The following is a 20,460-nucleotide window of genomic DNA, read 5'->3' on the forward strand; positions in this document are numbered from 1 at the left end:
TCTTGGTTAGGGACAGTGTCAGGGCCTGGGTTAGCACGAGTCTCCAGGCCGTAGTTCTGGAGCGGTTCACAGCATCGGGAGTAATTTCAGCGCCTTATTTATGTTCAGCATCAGGGATGATTTAGTTAGCATAAGAGGAGCCATTCCTGCAAGAGCCCTGAAGGCCAACACACAAGAATGTAAAAGTGAACCATGCACGCTGCTATGAAGGAATATTCCACAGCAGTTGAGTACACTTTGTTTAAGGTTAACAAGAGTTTAAAAATTATTTTTTTAAGAAACCAATATTCATATGATGAAAGAATTTCGTCATAAAGAATCTCTTTCCCTAAACTTGACGTTAGCTAAAGTCAAGATTAGATTAAGGTCTAGTGTCAGTTAATGACCTAGATTTAGTGTCAAGACCTTACTTACTTAGAGAATCAAGGCCTAAAATTTAGGACCTGCGTCAAGATTTGCGGTAGGGACAGCGTCAGACCTGACTTATGGAGAACGTCAGGGCCTGAGTGAGGCCTAGCGTCAGCCCCCTAGCTGTAGACACAGTCAGGGCATGACTTTGGAGCAGCATAAACACCTTGGTTGGGTCAGCGAAAGGTCATAGTGAAAGACATGAGCAGGCCTTGAGTGAGTCACAGAATCAAGGCCTCACTCAGGGAAAGCTTCAGGGCCTGAGTTAGGCACAGCGTCAGGTCTTCACTTAAGGACACCGACAGGTTTGGGACAGTGTCAGGATCGTGCATAGAAATGTGTCAGGAAATTATCTCAGGACAGTGTCCGGATTTTAGTTATTGATTGCAACAGGTCCCATGTTAGGGACAGATTCAGGGATTTAGTGAGAGATAGTGTCAAGGCCTCTGTTCGGATTAGTCAGGGCTTAGTTAGGGATACTATTAGGGTTTCATTTAGGATAAGATGCAGGACATTAGCTTGGGACAGAGTCAGGTTCCGGGCCAGGGATAGCGTCACGAAATGACCCAGGAAAAGCGTGAAGACCTTCGTTATTGAGAGCCTCAGGGCCTTACTTAGGACCAGCGTGAGGGCCTAAATCAGGACCACTGCCAGGGCTTCCTATACAGACAGCGTCAGAGCATAAGGAAGGTACAGCCAAAGGGCCTAAGTGAGGCTTATCTTTAGGGCCTGAGTTCGGGACACTGTCAGGGCATGACTTAGGAGCAGCAGAAGGGCCTCTTTGGGATCAGCGTGAGGGTCTTCATTAAAGACATTATCAGGGCCTCTGTTAGGGAGAGCCTCAGGGCCTTATTTATGGACAGCATCAAGGCTTAGTTTTAGTCAGTTTCAGGACCTTGGTAAGACCTGGGTCAGGATATTAACTCAGGATAGTATCAGGACTTTAGATATTGGCGGCAGTAGGGCCTTAGTTAGAGTCAGTGTCAGGGTCTGAGTTAGGAATATCATTATGGGCTTTGTTAGGTATAGTGTCAGGGAGTGAGCTAGGAGTAGTGTCAGGGTCCGAGTTACATGTAATGTCAGGGTCTTGGTTAGGGACAGTGTCAGGGCCTGGGTTAGCACGAGTCTCCAGGCCGTAGTTAGGGACAGGTTCAGAGCATCGGGAGTAATTTCAGCGCCTTATTTATGTTCAGCATCAGGGATGATTTAGTTAGCATAAGAGGAGCCATTCCTGCAAGAGCCCTGAAGGCCAACACACAAGAATGTAAAAGTGAACCATGCACGCTGCTATGAAGGAATATTCCACAGCAGTTGAGTACACTTTGTTTAAGGTTAACAAGAGTTTAAAAATTATTTTTTTAAGAAACCAATATTCATATGATGAAAGAATTTCGTCATAAAGAATCTCTTTCCCTAAACTTGACGTTAGCTAAAGTCAAGATTAGATTAAGGTCTAGTGTCTGTTAATGACCTAGATTTAGTGTCAAGACCTTACTTACTTAGAGAATCAAGGCCTAAAATTTAGGACCTGCGTCAAGATTTTCGGTAGGGACAGCGTCAGACCTGACTTATGGAGAACGTCAGGGCCTGAGTGAGGCCTAGCGTCAGCCCCCTAGCTGTAGACACAGTCAGGGCATGACTTTGGAGCAGCATAAACACCTTGGTTGGGTCAGCGAAAGGTCATAGTGAAAGACATGAGCAGGCCTTGAGTGAGTCACAGAATCAAGGCCTCACTCAGGGAAAGCTTCAGGGCCTGAGTTAGGCACAGCGTCAGGTGTCAGTGCCTGAGTTAGGAGTAGCATTATAGCCTTTGTTAGGTATAGTGTCAGGGACTGAGCTAGGAGTTGTGTGAGGGCCTTTGCTAGGGACAGTGTCAGGGCCTGAGCTAGGATGAGCCTCCAGGCCTCAGTTTGGGAAAGGTTCACCGCCTTGGGAGGAGTTTCCTGAAGTTATTAGGGACAACATCAGGGATTTAGCATAATAAGAGTTAATTCGTTAGCATAAGAGGTGGCATTCCTACAAGCACCCTGAAAGCCAACACAGGCAAATGCAGAGGTAAACCAGGCAGGCTGGTATAAAGGAATATTCCACAGAAGTTGAGTACATTTTGTTTAAGTTCAGTAAGAGTTTAAACATTATTTTTTTTCAGAAAACTCTACTCAGAAGATGAAAGAATTTCATCCTAAAGAATCTCTTTAGCTAAATTTAACATTAGCAAAAGAGAAGTTTACGTTCAGGTCTAGGGCTAGTGTCAGGTAATGACCTAGTTTTGGAAACAAGCCCTTAGTTACTTAGAGAATCAGGGCCTAATTTAGGACCTATGCCAGGGCTTCGGGTAGGGACAGTGTCAGAGCCTGATATAGGGAGAAGGTGAGGGCCTGAGTGAGCCCTAGGGTCAGGCCCCTAGATGCAGACACTGTCAGGGAATGACTTAGGAGCAGCATCAGGGCCTTTGTGGAGTCAGCATTCGGGTCATAGTGAAAGACATGAGCAGGGCTTGAGTGAGTCACAGAATCAAGGCCTCTGTTGAGGAAAGCTTCAGGGCCTGAGTTAGGCACAGCCTCACGTCTTCAGTTAAGGAGAGCAACAGGGCTCTCTTTGGGACAGTGTCAGAACCTTGGATAGAAATGTGTCAGGATATTAGCTCAGGATAGTGTCCGGATTTTAGTTATTGATTGCAGCAGGACCCATGTTAGGGACAGATTCCAGGCCTTAGTGAGAGCTAGTGTCAAGACCTTAGTTACTGAGAGCATCAGGACCTTCTTTAGAAGCAATGTTAGGGCTTCATGTAAAAATAGCATCCTGGACTTGCTTGGGGTGAGCGCCAGGGCCTGAGTGAGGCCTAGCGTCATTCCTGTAGGTGGGGACACTGTCAGGGCGTGACACAGGAGCAGCATCAGTGCCGTTGTTGGATCAGCATTATGGTGTTCGTTAAAGACATGAGCAGGCCTTCTGTTAGGGACAGCGTCACGGCTTACTTAGCGATATTTTCAGGACCTTAGTAAGAGATGGGTTAGTAAATTAGCTGAGGATAGTGTGAGGACTTTAGATATTGATGGCATCAGGGCCTTAGTTAGGGACAGTGTCAGGCCGTGAGTTAGGCCTAACATCCACGCCTTAGTTAGGGACAGTGTCACGGCGTGGGGACTCAATTCAGGTCCTGACATCGGCACAGCATAAGGGCTTCAGTTAGCATAAGAGGCAGGACATTAGCTAGGGACAGGGTTAGGGTAAAGTCTAGGGATTGTGTCAGCAAATGACCTCGGGATAGTGTCAAGACCTTAGTTACTGAGAACCTGAGGGCTTATTTAGGACCAGCATCAGGGTCGGACTTAGGACAAGCAAGAGGGCCTGAGTGAGGCCCAGCTTCAGGCCCCTAGCTGGAGACAGTGTCAGGGCATGACGTCGAAGCAGCATCAGTGCCTTTGTTGGGTCAGCATTTGGGTCATAGTTAAGGACATGAGCAGGTCCTGAGTGAGTCAGAGAATCGAGGCCTCCGTTAGGGAAAGCTTCAGGGCCTGAGTTAGGCATAGCGTCAGGTCTTCACTTAAGGACACCGACAGGTTTGGGACAGTGTCAGGATCGTGCATAGAAATGTGTCAGGAAATTATCTCAGGACAGTGTCCGGATTTTAGTTATTGATTGCAACAGGTCCCATGTTAGGGACAGATTCCGGGCTTTAGTGAGAGATAGTTTCAAGGCCTTTATTCGGATTGGTCAGGGCTTAGTTAGGGATACTATTAGGGTTTCATTTAGGATAAGATGCAGGACATTAGCTTGGGACAGAGTCAGGTTCCGGGCCAGGGATAGCGTCACGAAATGACCCAGGAAAAGCGTGAAGACCTTCGTTATTGAGAGCCTCAGGGCCTTACTTAGGACCAGCGTGAGGGCCTAAATCAGGACCACTGCCAGGGCTTCCTATACAGACAGCGTCAGAGCATAAGGAAGGTACAGCCAAAGGGCCTAAGTGAGGCTTATCTTTAGGGCCTGAGTTAGGGACACTGTCATGGCATGTCTTAGGAGCAGCAGAAGGGCCTCTTTTGGATCAGCGTGAGGGTCTTCATTAAAGACATTATCAGGGCCTCTGTTAGGGAGAGCCTCAGGGCCTTATTTATGGACAGCATCAAGGCTTAGTTTTAGTCAGTTTCAGGACCTTGGTAAGACCTGGGTCAGGATATTAACTCAGGATAGTATCAGGACTTTAGATATTGGCGGCAGTAGGGCCTTAGTTAGAGTCAGTGTCAGGGTCTGAGTTAGGAATATCATTATGGGCTTTGTTAGGTATAGTGTCAGGGAGTGAGCTAGGAGTAGTGTCAGGGTCCGAGTTACGTGTAATGTCAGGGTCTTGGTTAGGGACAGTGTCATCGCCTGGGTTAGCACGAGTCTCCAGGCCGTAGTTAGGGAGCGGTTCACAGCATCGGGAGTAATTTCAGCGCCTTATTTATGTTCAGCATCAGGGATGATTTAGTTAGCATAAGAGGAGCCATTCCTGCAAGAACCCTGAGGGCCAACACACAAGAATGTAAAAGTGAACCATGCACGCTGCTATGAAGGAATATTCCACAGCAGTTGAGTACACTTTAAGGTTAACAAGAGTTTAAAAATTATTGTTTTAAGAAACCAATATTCATATGATGAAAGAATTTCATCGTAAAGAATCTCTTTTTCTAAACTTGACATTAGCTAAAGTCAAGATTAGATTAAGGTCTAGGGGTAGTGTCAGTTAATGACCTAGATTTGGTGTCAAGACCTTAGTTACTTAGAGAATCAAGGCCTAATTTAGGACCTGGGTCTGTGTTTTGGGTAGGGACAGCGTCAGACCTGACTTATGGAGAAGGTCAAGGCCTGAGTGTGGCCTAGCGTCAGCCCCCTAGCTGCAGACACTGTCAGGGCATGACTTAGGAGCAGCATCAGGGCCTTGGTTGGCTCAGCGAAAGGTCATAGTGAAAGACATGAGCAGGGCTTGAGTGAGTCACAGAATCAAGGCCTCGGTTAAGGAAAGCTTCAGGGCCTGAGTTAGGCACAGCCTCAGGTCGTCACTTAAGGATACCGACAGGGCTTTTTTTGGGACAGTCAGGATGGTGCATAGAAATGTGTCAGGAAATTATCTCAGGACAGTGTCCGCATTTTAGTTATTGGTTGCAGCAGGGACCATTAGGGACAGATTCCGGGCTGTAGTGAGATATAGTGTTAAGGCCTTAGTTAGGATTAGTCTGGGCCTTTGTCACGGAGTGTATTAGGGTTTCAGTTAGGAAAAGATGCAGGACATTAGCTTGGGACAGAGTTAGGTCCGTTCCAGGCATAGTGCCAGGAAATTATTGAGAGCATCAGGACCTTAGTTAGGCCCAGTGACAGGGCCCTAAATCTGGACGTCTTCCAGCGTTTCATATACAGATAGCGTCAGAGCTTATCTAAAGTACAGCCAAAGGGCCTAAGTGAGGCCTGTCTTTAGGGCCTGAGTTAGTGCCACTGTCAGGACATGTCTTAGGAGCAGCATAAGGGCCTCTGTGGGATCAATGTGAGGGTCTTCTTTGAAGACATTATCAGGGATTCTATTAGGGATAGCCTCATGCCCCCATTTATGGACAGCATCAAGGCTTACTTTGGGTCAGTTTCAGGAGCTTGGTAAGACCTGGGTCAGGATATTAGCTCAGGATAATGTCAGGACTTTAGATATTGTTGGCATCTGGGCCTTAGTTTGAGACAGCGTCAAGGACTGAGTTAGGGAGAATTTCAGGGCCTTAGTTATGCTAGAGACTCCAAGACCTTCCCTGAGTTCTAAAGGGCAGATTCGAACAGTTGCTAATCATGGAAAGGAGGGAATGCACAGACCAAAGAAGAACAGAATAGAATGAACAGTGCAGCCTTGGGCCAAGATTCTGGTTTTGCCTCAAGGGATACAGTTAAGAGCATCTTTGGGCTCTTTAGCAACCTAAACCCCCCCACAAAATAGAAGATTTTAGTCTTCATTCCAGAGAAGGTCCTCAAGAGACCATCTGAGGTCAGGTTATATTTAGTTAAGGCCCTGTACACACAGTAATCCTTAGGACACCTGTCTCCTTAAACCATTGCTGTAAAACTCCTCACCAGATCCTCCTGCATTGGGACACACGGTTTTTGAGGGTCGGAGTTTTCTGCGTCCCCCTTTGGCTGCCAAAGGAGTAAAGCTATTCTTTTCTACTTCCTGCAAACCTCTCTCTGAGATTTGATTTGGCACTGGTGCACAGAGGTTGAGTTTTCGACATCAAATTTAGTACCCAATGTGGGGCTGACTTGGGGATCCCCCTGTGGGTCCCCTGACTTGATCGGACACTGAGATTTTCTCCACACTAGTCTCTTTCGAGAGAGTGTAAGGTTGGAGAATTCCTTTAGAGGCCAAACCACCTGGGACCCTTGCCTGGAAAGGCCAAGCCCCAGTCATCCCAGCAGTTAGAACTCTAGGGCAGGAGTAGATGGTGGAAGAGGAACCACCCTAGCAGCTGCCGAGGCCGTCTTTGCCTTGCGGACGTTCCTCTGTTCCTCCTGCCTGGACTGCCCGGAATGTCCTACTCCAAGGGATTATTTTGGGGAACCAGAAAAATAGCATTTGGGATGTTGCAGCACCTCAGCCAGTGTGTGGTAACTCCCCTGGCAAGCAGTCTGAGGTCCTTTTAGCCCTGTACATTTGGGGAAACCTTGGTTCCCATTTGGGTGACTTTTCATTCCAGGAAATCTCATTTGGAAGGTGAACCACTTGGACAGAGGTCACAGGCTAAGTTGAGACTTGGAAGCTGATTTGAGTCTTGTGCTGTTTGGTTGTTGGTTTCTCTTTGGTTTCTGGTTCCTTTGGTGTGAGGCTTCCATTGGTGTTTAGGATTTTGTTGTGTTCTTAGTCCGTGGTGTGAGTGTTCCATGGTTCAAACGTAAGAAGTGCTTCTTCTTCAGTTCCATCTGAGAGCCAATGGGCAAAATCCTGGCAGACTGGTCAACCTATAGTTGTAAACCTAAGAGTAAGAAAAGAATGAAATTCTATTGTAATTTTGTCTGGCCAATGTATGGATACATTCTTGAAAAATGAGGAAAGGTGGTCTTTGAATGATAGCCTAAATGACTATACTATCCTTCAGCTAGAGTTATTTTGTCACAGGAGGAGAAAGACAAAAGAAATTCCATACGTTCAAGCATTTATGAAACTACGTAATAAAGAAGGTGAGCGGCTAGGTAACAGGCTGATGGTACAAAGAGAAAAGAAAGTCACTTTGTACTAGAGCTCGTTGTGTCTGAATGCAGAAAAAAATAAGGGACAACATAAGATGGATACAGAAGGTGGTGAACATTTGTGAAAAGGGAACATGGAGGGAAGAGTTGTGCCTGACCACGATATTCTAAGATGGATTTTGTTGGAAGTGGGTTAGGGCAAGCCTGCATTTTGTTTCTCCCTCCAAAGTTTTCTTAGAATGCTGCTTTTGATTGTGAACAGCTGGTGAGTTCCTTTGCCTGTGTCTGTGATCTGTATTTTTGTTTGAAATCTCTTTACTTTGGTTCAGTGAATAAGTGTTTTTTGGCCAATTCTAACCGTTCTTTTGATCTCCAGCTAAATTTGGGATGCTTTAGAAGGCCCTTGAGCTATCTCAGAGAGAAATGTTTGATTAGTATATTAAATTACATGGAATTCCTAAAAATCTAGTATGTCCTGGTAAAATTGGAAGTCCTTCCCCTCAAGCTACTTAGGACTTGGAGCAATTGGATAAATGACACCTCTGTATTGAAGTGTGTATTTATGAAAGTTACTGTGTTGGCTTCATTTTGCCCCGATGTTTAAGAGGAAAGGAAAATTACATAGTGAAGTTATCAGAATGTAATGACTCATGATGTATCACTGTTTGCTTTAGGTCTACTGCTAAAAGCACATGTACAATGCTTGTGTGACAATTGGGTATGAATAATAAAATGTATGGCCTATAGAAAGCGTTTTGTCATTAACATACCTCTGAGCATGTTCACGATACCTGATCAGTATTCCCCCAAAGTGGATTAACTAGGCAAATAACAAGGAGGCCTAGCACTGAGGGACATGATCTACACCAGGGCCAAACAGCTGAATCATTCTGGCACTGAGGGATTGACATTTTGATCATCAGTGCTTTCTATTGAAAGACTTGGAATCAAAAGGAAAAAAACTTCACGTATTGAGGTGTGAAGAAATCTCTCTGGCTTATACATGGTTTAACTTAAATTATACTGACCAGAGTGGCCTGTTTTGTGGCCTTTTAGATACGAATTGTACATCTGCTTTGGCATTGAGGAAGGGAATGCATTTTACAGTCAAAAAGGAGTAGTAACTATGGTTCAGACATCCAAGATAAACCTAAGTGACCTTTGTAGATGTGATTTAGATGCATTCCTGAATTCTTTTTCTGTTTTCTTTTTAAGTTTTTTTTGGATGTGGACCATTTTTTAAGTCTATTGAATTTGTTACAATATTGTTTCTGTTTCATGTTTTGGTTTTTAGGCCACGAGGCATGTGAGATCTTAGCTCCCTGCCCAGGGCTCAAACCGGCACCCTCTGTGTTAGAAGGCGAAGTCTTAACCATTGAGCCACCAGGTAAGTCCCCGCATAACTGTATTGTTGAAATTGAATTTCTGAGCTACATCAGACTCAGGATGCCACTAGCCATTCTGAAAACAATGTCTGCTGGTAGCTGCAACCGTACGTTTTCAAGGACTCCTATCTTAACTATTAAATTTCAAACAGTGACTTTAGATCAGATACTAATAGAAAGATGAGACATATGTGTAGTGTTCAGTAGCTCCTGTTATGGATATGTCAATACTACATCAGAAGTTAAAACCTACTTAGGTAGAATTAGACAACTGGCTACGAAGTCTCTCTGAAGTGCCAGTTCCAGACCAGGTTTCAGGCTTATTCTGCTGAATTCCTAAGGGGATGCACACTTTGGGATGGCATCAGGACTTCAGTAAGGACAGTGTCAGGACCATGGTAAGAGATGGATCAAGATATTAGCTCAGGATAGTGTCAGCACGTTAGTTATTGGCGGCAGCAAGGCTGATGTTAGGGACAGCTTTAGGGCCTTAGTTAGGGACAGCATCAGAACGTGAGATAGACCAAATATCAAGGCCTAGGCTAAGACTAGGGTCAGGGCCTTTGTTAGGGACAATGACAAGGCCAGGGTTAGGCCTAGCATGAGGATGTGAGTTAGGGACAACCTCAGGGCCTCACTTCGGGACAGTGTCAGGGCTTACTTAGGGAAAGGGTCAGTTAGGGTTAGGGTTAGGGCACAGGTTAGGATTAGGGTAAAGATTAGGCTATGGCTACCGGTTAGGGTTTTAAGGGTTAGGGCACGGTTTAGGATTAGGGTATGGCTTAGGTTTAAGCATTTGGGTTAGGGTTAGGGCACAGGTTAGGATTAGGGTAAAGATTGGGGTATGGATACGTGTTAGTGTACGAGTTAGGATTAGCATACAGGTTAGAGTTAAGTTTAGGGTTAGGGCACGGGTTAGGATTAGGGTATAGTTTAAGGTATGTCTATGGGTTAGAGTTAGTGTATGGGTTAGGTTTAGGGTATGCTTTAGGGTTGGGGTATTTATGAAACCTCTCCCACTCTCCCGATATCACTTAGCAGGTAAAGTAATATTATTTCGGCTCCAGGAATGGAGAAGAATATAGACACTAGGATAAGACAAATAACACACACATTATAAATAAATCTCATTAGGATTTTGTTTGTAACCTGTACATTAAAACACTAGTGCTTAGGAAATCTATTGGAGGCAGAAGCAGTAAAGGGTAGTTTTATGGGAATAACATCACAGATTTTCTGTAGAATACACAGATTTTGACTGGTTAGCAAGTCAAGGAGGCATGCTTTTGTTCTGAAGATATAAACCCTCTTCTAAATTGAGCTCTTATTGGAAGTTAGACATTTTCTCTTGCTGTTGTATTGTTTTGTATTTGCATGATTATTCTGCTTGCATCTCCCTTGTTAAACCGTTGATTTGGGAAAGAGTGCCATTACTGAAAGGAGGTAACAGAATTTTTCTCAAGAACAGAAGGAAATGGTTCTCACCTAACTATTAAGAAATAATCTCTATACTGGTGTACTGACAGAATTATGATTCAGGGATAATAATCCTATGTTGTAACAAGGGAAATTTAAAAAGATTAAGGGAAAAGATAATATTTTACCACTTGCCATCCTTTCCCACTCTCTGAAATGACCAGTATAATGTGGAGAATTCTCATTTCATCTGTAAGGAATGCATGAATTAGGATATGGGGTTTAACAGATAAGTACTGATACATATGAAAGACATAATCAAAAAACACCTAAGGAATACAGAGAGAGGTCTACTCAACACTCTGTAATAACCTGCACGGGAAAGGATCCAAAGATGAATAGATCGATACATACATATAATGAACCAGATGCAGTACACCTAGAACACACACCACATTTTTATCCAATTGGCTGTGATACTAGATAACAATTAAATTTTAAAAAACACACAAGAAGTAAGGAGATATAAGCTCTTGGGGGTTTGCCCTGACACACTGCACTCTCATTTGCAGCCTACGAACACAATTTCCAGGAAGCCTCTGTTGCAGAAAAACCCAGAGTTGGAAATGGAGAAATGCTGCCGCCTTGTGGCCGTTTCCCGCAAGAACGGCTTCAAACGCATAGCTATGGGTCACTTAACATTCACAAGGACTCAGGCCTCTAAAAGACACCTGCCCTCAAAAAAAAAAATGTCCTGAGCTCGGCAGTGGCCAAAAAAATTCAAAGCAGGCAAATGTGTCAAAGAGATAGTATGATAGAGGTACGTTTTACTGACTCTTTATCAAAAAAAGGAAAATGGAGAAAAGCTCAACATCAGGAATCATCAGACTCCTCTAACCTACAAAAAGCTTTCAGCTCACCCAAGTTAACTACCGTCAGCCAAAAGACTACAAACAATAGATGCTGAAGGGGTTTTAGAGAACTCTGTTCCCTCTGTCTGCGGAGGACATGTCTAGTTGTAACAGCCAATAATGAGAACAGAAAGGAGCTGCGTTTTCAATTAAAAATTGAGCCACCCTTCCATCCAGAACACCCACAGCTGAGCCTCTCACCTGAGAAGACAGGCTGTAAGAGCTGCACTCCACGAGTTTTCACAGTAGCCAAGACACCGAAGCAACCCAAATGTCCATCAACAGATGAATGGATAAGAAGAGCTGGTCCGTGGACACAGTGGACTATTAGCCATGGAAAACAAGGAAACACTGCTCTTTGAGGCACCCGAGATGAGCCTAGAGATCATCACAGAACATGAGTTAAGTCGGAAAGCAAAAGGCATACCGTATGACATCACGTATAGGCGTTATCTAACAGCTGACACACATGAACATATTTCCACAAAGAAAGACACTCACACACTTAGAAAACAAACTAAGCTTATGTAAAATGAAAGGTGGGGGGAATGGATAAATTAAGATTAGTGTCACCATATGTGTACAAATACATATTAAATACATATATCAAACAGACCGACCATATAGCAAGGGAGGTCACCAGAACACTCTGCAATAATTTACATGGGAAGAGGATCTGTACAAGAATAAATAAATAAATAAATAAATATAAATAAATAAATAAATTATATATATATATATATATATTATATATAAACGTACAAATGAACCAGATTCTGTACATCTAGGACCAACAATATTCTAATCATTACCTCGATTTAAAAAAATTAAAAGAGCGAACAAGAAGTAATGTGACATAAACTTCTGGGGTTTTTTCCTGGCACATTCCATTCTAATTGACAACCTGGGAACAGGACTTCCAGAAGGGCTCTGCTGCCCTAGTACCCGTATGTGGGAATGTAGCAATGCTGACGCCTTGTGGCCGTTTCCCACAGCAGCAGCTTTAAAGTCAGTGCTAATGGTCACTCAATATTCACACCCATTGCAGGCTTGTAAATGACACCTGCCCTCCAAAAAAAATCCTGGGGTCGAAAATCGACCAACAAAGTCAAAAGAGGGCAACCTTCCAAGAAGACAATTTCAAGAGGTTTATTGTACTCACGGTTTTTTTTTTTCTGTTTTTGTTTAACAGAATAAAAAAAGGCGTGGAAAAATGCTGAACCTTAGGAATTATTAGACACGAAAATACACGTTACAAAAACCTATCATGTCACACCACTCAGCATGGCCAGCAGCGAAACTTCTGCAAACAAGAAATGCTGAAGGGGTGGTGAAGAAATGCGTACCCTCGGTTCTAAGTGGGTCGTGGTAAGAGCCCCTAAGGGAAAAACAGTGGAGTTGCCTGGAAAGGGTCAACATTGAGCGACCGTTCAATCAAGCATACCCACTGCTGGGTCTATCGCCTGAGAGGATGAGAATCAAAAAAGACACGGGCTGGCAATCCTGCAATCCAGCAATGTTTACCGTAGCCAACACTTGGAAGCAATGAAAATGTCCAGCCACAGAGGAATGCAGAAAGGAGAAGTGGTCCATGGACACAATGGAAGAGTGCTCCAGTGAAAAGTAGAAATTCCATTTTAAAAACAGATATAAGTAAGGAGACATCAGCTTTGGGGGGTTTCTCCAGACACATTCCACCGTCATTGATAACCGAGGAACACCACTGGCAGGAAGGTCTGCTTCACTAGTTGTCAGAGTGGGAAATACAGAAATGCTGCAGCCCTCTGGCCGTTACCTGCAACGGCAGCTTGAAAACCCGTGCTAATGGTCACTTCATGTGCACAAGTCCTGGAGGGCTGTCAATGAAACCTGCCCTCAAAATGTCTTGAGGGAGGTAGTGGCCAAAATATTTCAAAAGGTGGCACATACTTCAAGAAAAGAATGTGATGAGGTAAGCTACACACACAGTTTGAAGAAAAAAGGACATCCCTGAAAGCTCAATTTCAAGGCTTTATGAGACGCATGCAAATCCAACCACAGAGGTATCGGCTCACACCAGTCAGAAGAACCATCAGCAACAAAACTACCAACAATTCATGCTGAAGGGGTTGTGGAGAAGTGCATACCCTCTAGGTTAAGTGGGACTTTGCCGCCAGCCGCGGCGGGTCCTCAAAGTGTAGCAACAACCGACGAGAGGGGGTAGGGAACTGAACGCACCAAGGTATGGGATCAGAAGGGCACAAGCAACTGACGGTTGCAAGGCAAGTTTAATAACAAAGCCTAGCCGTATATATACCCCTAAAGCAGGGAATTTGCTTCGTCACGCCTTATCGGCATCAGCTGGTTGATTGGCTGCTCGGCTTCTCCCTCGAAGGCACCAATTTCCCCTCCAGGGTTGCTTTTCCTAGCTTTAGGGAACAACCAGGGACTCCCAGTAACTGAGCAGGTCCCTGGAGCGATTTGGCCAAAGACCATCTCCTTTTGTATGTTCATACCATAAAGTCCAGGATGCATACCAAGGAGAGTACAGTCGGGCCCTGAGGCTTATGAGGGTCTTAGTGGCGCCTTCCTCAGAGGGCAATGCTCGCCACAGGACTTCACCTGGTAAGAGGCACTAATGGGAACAGAATGGAGGTGCCTTTACAAGGTAAACACTGAGTTACGATATGATCCGGCAGGCCCACTCGTGGGCCTATAACCTAAGAAAGAAGACAGAAGTGGAAAGACACAGGCAGGCAAATCTGCATTGCAGGAGTATTACAACAGCCAGGACATGGAAGCAAGCAGAAAGTCCATCAACAGATGAGTGGACAAAGAAGAACAGGGACCTGTACAGATGGAATGTTAGCCAAGGAACAAAAGGAAACAATGCCATCAACAGCACCATCGGTGAGGCTAGAGTTCATCACGCACCTTGCAGTAAGTCACAGAGCGAAAGATACATAGCCTACGATATCACTTATAGGTGTTCCCTAAAAATTGATATCACTGAAGATATTTCCACAGAGAAAGGCAATCACAGATGCAATAAACAGATTTATGGTTCACCCATGGACAGGTGTGAGAATTGTGTACATTAGGAAATTGGGTTTAAGAGAGAGATACAAACACAGGTGAAATACAAAATCACCAAAGGCCTACGGAATACCAAGAGAAGAGTACTCAACATTGTGTCATAAGCTACATGGGAAAAGGATCCAAAGAAGACTAGATACATGTTTATGTGTAAAAGAGCCACATCTTTCACACTTACAACAAGCAAAACATTGTAATCAAACATGCTGTGAGAAAAAATAAACAGTGAATTAAAAAACGAACAAGTCAGTCGTGAGACACAAACTTAAGGGGCTTTTTCCTGGCACAGTCCATTCTAATTGACAACCGAGAATACGACTTCCACGGAGGCTCTGTTGCCCGAGTAACCAGGTTTGGTAAAGGAGACCTGCTGCCGCCTTGTGGCCGTTTCTCAAAACAGCAGCTTTAAACCCAGTGCTAATGGTCACTTGATATTCAAAATCATTGCAGGCCTATAAATGACACCTGCCCTCAAAAACAATTCTTGGGTCGTCCATCGAGGAACAAAACTCAAAAGACGTGCACATTTCAAAACGACAATTTCAAGAGGCATATTTTGCGCACATTTTGTCTTCTCTTGCTTTCTTTCTCTTGTGATAAATAAAAGGGCATGGAAAAATGCTCAACATCAGGAATTAATTAAAGCCATGCAAATCCAGTCGACAAAAACGTTCACCCACAGTCGTCACAATGATCATCAGCCACAGAGTCTACAAAGAATAAATGCTCAAGGTGTTTTAGAGAACTATGTGCCCTCTAGCTGCCGCTGGGACGTAACCTGGGAACAGCTAGTAGTGAGAACACCGCGGAGGTGCGTTGAAAGGTAAAAATTGAGCTAACATGTAATCGGTTAGGCCCACTGATGGGCCTATCTCCTGAGTAGACCAAAATCAAAAAGACACAGGCTGGCCATCCTGCACTGCAGCAACATGTACCATAGCCAAGACTTGGAAGAAACCCAAATGTCCATCAACAGAGCAATGCACCAAGAAGAAGGGGCCCATGTGCACAATGGAACATGATCCATAGAAAAGCATGCAACAGTGCCGCTGGCACCACCGTAGAAGGATCTAGAGATACCCACCCAAAAGGAAGTACGAAAGAAACCGAAATAGAAATATCCTATGACATCACTTATAGTTGTTACTTCAACATTGATACCCATGAAGTCATTTCCAAGAGAAGGCCGTGCATAGATGCAGAAAACCAACTATGCTTAACCAAGTGGAAAGGTGTAAGGAATGTATGAATTTGGATATGGGGGTTTACAGACATGTACTGATACATATGAAATATATAATCACAAAATACCTAAGGAATACCAAGAGAGGTCGACTCAACACTCTGTAATAACCTACACGGGAAAGGATCCAAAGATGAATAGATTGATACATACATATGATGAACCAGATGCAGTACACCTAGAACACACACCACATTTTTATCCAATTGGCTGTGATACTAGATAACAATTAAATTTTAAAAAACACACAAGAAGTAAGGAGATATAAGCTCTTGGGGGTTTGCCCTGACACACTGCACTCACATTTGCAGCCTACTAACACAATTTCCAGGAAGCCTCTGTTGCAGGAAAACCCAGAGTTGGAAATGGAGAAATGCTGCCGCCTTGTGGCCGTTTCCCGCAAGAGCGGCTTTAAACGCATAGCTATGGGTCACTTAACATTCACAAGGACTCAGGCCTCTAAAAGACACCTGCCCTCAAAAAAAAAAATGTCCTGAGCTCGGCAGTGGTGAAAAAAATTCAAAGCAGGCAAATGTGTCAAAGAGATAGTATGAAGAGGTAAGTTTTACTCACTCTTTATCAAAAAAAGGAAAATGGAGAAAAGCTCAACATCAGGAATCATCAGACTCCTCTAACCTACAAAAAGCTTTCAGCTCACCCAAGTTAACTACCGTCAGCCAAAAGACTACAAACAATAAATGCTGAAGGGGTTTTAGAGAACTCTGTTCCCTCTGTCTGCGGAGGACATGTCTAGTTGTAACAGCCAATAATGAGAACAGAAAGGAGCTGCGTTTTCAATTAAAAATTGAGCCACCCTTCCATCCAGAACACCCACAGCTGAGCCTCTCACCTGAGAAGACAGGCTGCAAGAGCTGCACTCCACGAGTTTTCACAGTAGCCAAGACACCGAAGCAACCCAAATGTCCATCAACAGATGAATGGATAAGAAGAGCTGGTCCGTGGACACAGTGGACTATTAGCCATGGAAAACAAGGAAACACTGCTCTTTGAGGCACCCGAGATGAGCCTAGAGATCATCACAGAACATGAGTTAAGTCGGAAAGCAAAAGGCATACCGTATGACATCACGTATAGGCGTTATCTAACAGCTGACACACATGAACATATTTCCACAAAGAAAGACACTCACACACTTAGAAAACAAACTAAGCTTATGTAAAATGAAAGGTGGGGGGAATGGATAAATTAAGATTAGTGTCACCATATGTGTACAAATACATATTAAATATATATATCAAACAGACCGACCATATAGCAAGGGAGGTCACCAGAACACTCTGCAATAATTTACATGGGAAGAGGATCTGTACAAGAATATATATATATATATATATATATATAAAACGTACAAATGAACCAGATTCTGTACATCTAGGACCAACAATATTCTAATCATTACCCCGATTTAAAAAAATTAAAAGAGCGAACAAGAAGTAATGTGACATAAACTTCTGGGGTTTTTTCCTGGCACATTCCATTCTAATTGACAACCTGGGAACAGGACTTCCAGAAGGGCTCTGCTGCCCTAGTAACCGTATGTGGGAATGTAGCAATGCTGACGCCTTGTGGCCGTTTCCCACAGCAGCAGCTTTAAAGTCAGTGCTAATGGTCACTCAATATTCACACCCATTGCAGGCTTGTAAATGACACCTGCCCTCCAAAAAAAATCCTGGGGTCGAAAATCGACCAACAAAGTCAAAAGAGGGCAACCTTCCAAGAAGACAATTTCAAGAGGTTTATTGTACTCACGGTTTTTTTTTTCTGTTTTTGTTTAACAGAATAAAAAAAGGCGTGGAAAAATGCTGAACCTTAGGAATTATTAGACACGAAAATACACGTTACAAAAACCTATCATGTCACACCACTCAGCATGGCCAGCAGCGAAACTTCTGCAAACAAGAAATGCTGAAGGGGTGGTGAAGAAATGCGTACCCTCGGTTCTAAGTGGGTCGTGGTAAGAGCCCCTAAGGGAAAAACAGTGGAGTTGCCTGGAAAGGGTCAACATTGAGCGACCGTTCAATCAAGCATACCCACTGCTGGGTCTATCGCCTGAGAGGATGAGAATCAAAAAAGACACGGGCTGGCAATCCTGCAATCCAGCAATGTTTACCGTAGCCAACACTTGGAAGCAATGAAAATGTCCAGCCACAGAGGAATGCAGAAAGGAGAAGTGGTCCATGGACACAATGGAAGAGTGCTCCAGTGAAAAGTAGAAATTCCATTTTAAAAACAGATATAAGTAAGGAGACATCAGCTTTGGGGGGTTTCTCCAGACACATTCCACCGTCATTGATAACCGAGGAACACCACTGGCAGGAAGGTCTGCTTCACTAGTTGTCAGAGTGGGAAATACAGAAATGCTGCAGCCCTCTGGCCGTTACCTGCAACGGCAGCTTGAAAACCCGTGCTAATGGTCACTTCATGTGCACAAGTCCTGGAGGGCTGTCAATGAAACCTGCCCTCAAAATGTCTTGAGGGAGGTAGTGGCCAAAATATTTCAAAAGGTGGCACATACTTCAAGAAAAGAATGTGATGAGGTAAGCTACACACACAGTTTGAAGAAAAAAGGACATCCCTGAAAGCTCAATTTCAAGGCTTTATGAGACGCATGCAAATCCAACCACAGAGGTATCGGCTCACACCAGTCAGAAGAACCATCAGCAACAAAACTACCAACAATTCATGCTGAAGGGGTTGTGGAGAAGTGCATACCCTCTAGGTTAAGTGGGACTTTGCCGCCAGCCGCGGCGGGTCCTCAAAGTGTAGCAACAACCGACGAGAGGGGGTAGGGAACTGAACGCACCAAGGTATGGGATCAGAAGGGCACAAGCAACTGACGGTTGCAAGGCAAGTTTAATAACAAAGCCTAGCCGTATATATACCCCTAAAGCAGGGAATTTGCTTCGTCACGCCTTATCGGCATCAGCTGGTTGATTGGCTGCTCGGCTTCTCCCTCGAAGGCACCAATTTCCCCTCCAGGGTTGCTTTTCCTAGCTTTAGGGAACAACCAGGGACTCCCAGTAACTGAGCAGGTCCCTGGAGCGATTTGGCCAAAGACCATCTCCTTTTGTATGTTCATACCATAAAGTCCAGGATGCATACCAAGGAGAGTACAGTCGGGCCCTGAGGCTTATGAGGGTCTTAGTGGCGCCTTCCTCAGAGGGCAATGCTCGCCACAGGACTTCACCTGGTAAGAGGCACTAATGGGAACAGAATGGAGGTGCCTTTACAAGGTAAACACTGAGTTACGATATGATCCGGCAGGCCCACTCGTGGGCCTATAACCTAAGAAAGAAGACAGAAGTGGAAAGACACAGGCAGGCAAATCTGCATTGCAGGAGTATTACAACAGCCAGGACATGGAAGCAAGCAGAAAGTCCATCAACAGATGAGTGGACAAAGAAGAACAGGGACCTGTACAGATGGAATGTTAGCCAAGGAACAAAAGGAAACAATGCCATCAACAGCACCATCGGTGAGGCTAGAGTTCATCACGCACCTTGCAGTAAGTCACAGAGCGAAAGATACATAGCCTACGATATCACTTATAGGTGTTCCCTAAAAATTGATATCACTGAAGATATTTCCACAGAGAAAGGCAATCACAGATGCAATAAACAGATTTATGGTTCACCCATGGACAGGTGTGAGAATTGTGTACATTAGGAAATTGGGTTTAAGAGAGAGATACAAATACAGGTGAAATACAAAATCACCAAAGGCCTACGGAATACCAAGAGAAGAGTACTCAACATTGTGTCATAAGCTACATGGGAAAAGGATCCAAAGAAGACTAGATACATGTTTATGTGTAAAAGAGCCACATCTTTCACACTTACAACAAGCAAAACATTGTAATCAAACATGCTGTGAGAAAAAATAAACAGTGAATTAAAAAACGAACAAGTCAGTCGTGAGACACAAACTTAAGGGGCTTTTTCCTGGCACAGTCCATTCTAATTGACAACCGAGAATACGACTTCCACGGAGGCTCTGTTGCCCGAGTAACCAGGTTTGGTAAAGGAGACCTGCTGCCGCCTTGTGGCCGTTTCTCAAAACAGCAGGTTTAAACCCAGTGCTAATGGTCACTTGATATTCAAAATCATTGCAGGCATATAAATGACACCTGCCCTCAAAAACAATTCTTGGGTCATACATCGAGGAAAAAAACTCAAAAGACGTGCACATTTCAAAACGACAATTTCAAGAGGCATATTTGGTGCACATTTTGTCTTCTCTTTCTTTCTTTCTCTTGTGATAAATAAAAGGGCATGGAAAAATGCTCAACATCAGGAATTAATAAAGCCATGCAAATCCAGTCGACAGAAACGCCTGACCGGGGGCCTAACCCTAACCCTAGCTCCAGCCCTGACCCTGACACCTAGGCCTCCCCCGCAGCCTGAAGCCTGAGGCCTAGCCTAACGGCACACCATGCCCTACGACACACGCGCCCCGTAACACACATCCGCACCCCGATCTCAACCCTCAGCCTCACCGGGGGCCTAACCCTAACCCTAGCCCAGGCCCTAACCCTGACCCCTAAGCCTCCCCCGCAGCCTGAAGCCTGAGGCCTAGCCTAACAGCATGCCGCGCCCTACGAGGCACACGCCCCCTAACACGCATCCGCACCCCGATCTCGACCCTCAGCCGCACCGGGGGCCTAACCCTAACCCTAGCCCCAGCCCTGACCCTGATCCCTAGGCCTCCCCCCCAGCCTGAAGCCTGAGGCCTAGCCTAACGGCACGCAGCGCCCTACGACGCACACGCCCCCTAACACGCATCTGCACCCCGATCTCGACCCTCA

General features: G+C 44.6%; 1 long non-coding RNA gene across 2 annotated transcripts in view; it reads left to right on the plus strand.

The window, feature by feature from the left end:
• Positions 1-15,626, plus strand: part of LOC136794048 (uncharacterized) — a 114,467-nt gene extending 98,841 nt beyond the window's left edge. The window contains exons 3-4 of one of the 2 annotated variants that reach the window (XR_010840248.1): positions 8,900-8,992; positions 12,510-15,626. This is a non-coding gene — a long non-coding RNA (uncharacterized lncRNA). The remainder of the gene's footprint in view (positions 1-8,899; positions 8,993-12,509) is intronic. The other variant, XR_010840247.1, reaches the window with a different exon arrangement.
• Positions 15,627-20,460: the final 4,834 nt, after the last annotated feature.

This window comes from Kogia breviceps, chromosome 1 (genome assembly GCF_026419965.1).
Source record: "Kogia breviceps isolate mKogBre1 chromosome 1, mKogBre1 haplotype 1, whole genome shotgun sequence".
NCBI lineage: Eukaryota > Metazoa > Chordata > Mammalia > Artiodactyla > Physeteridae > Kogia > Kogia breviceps.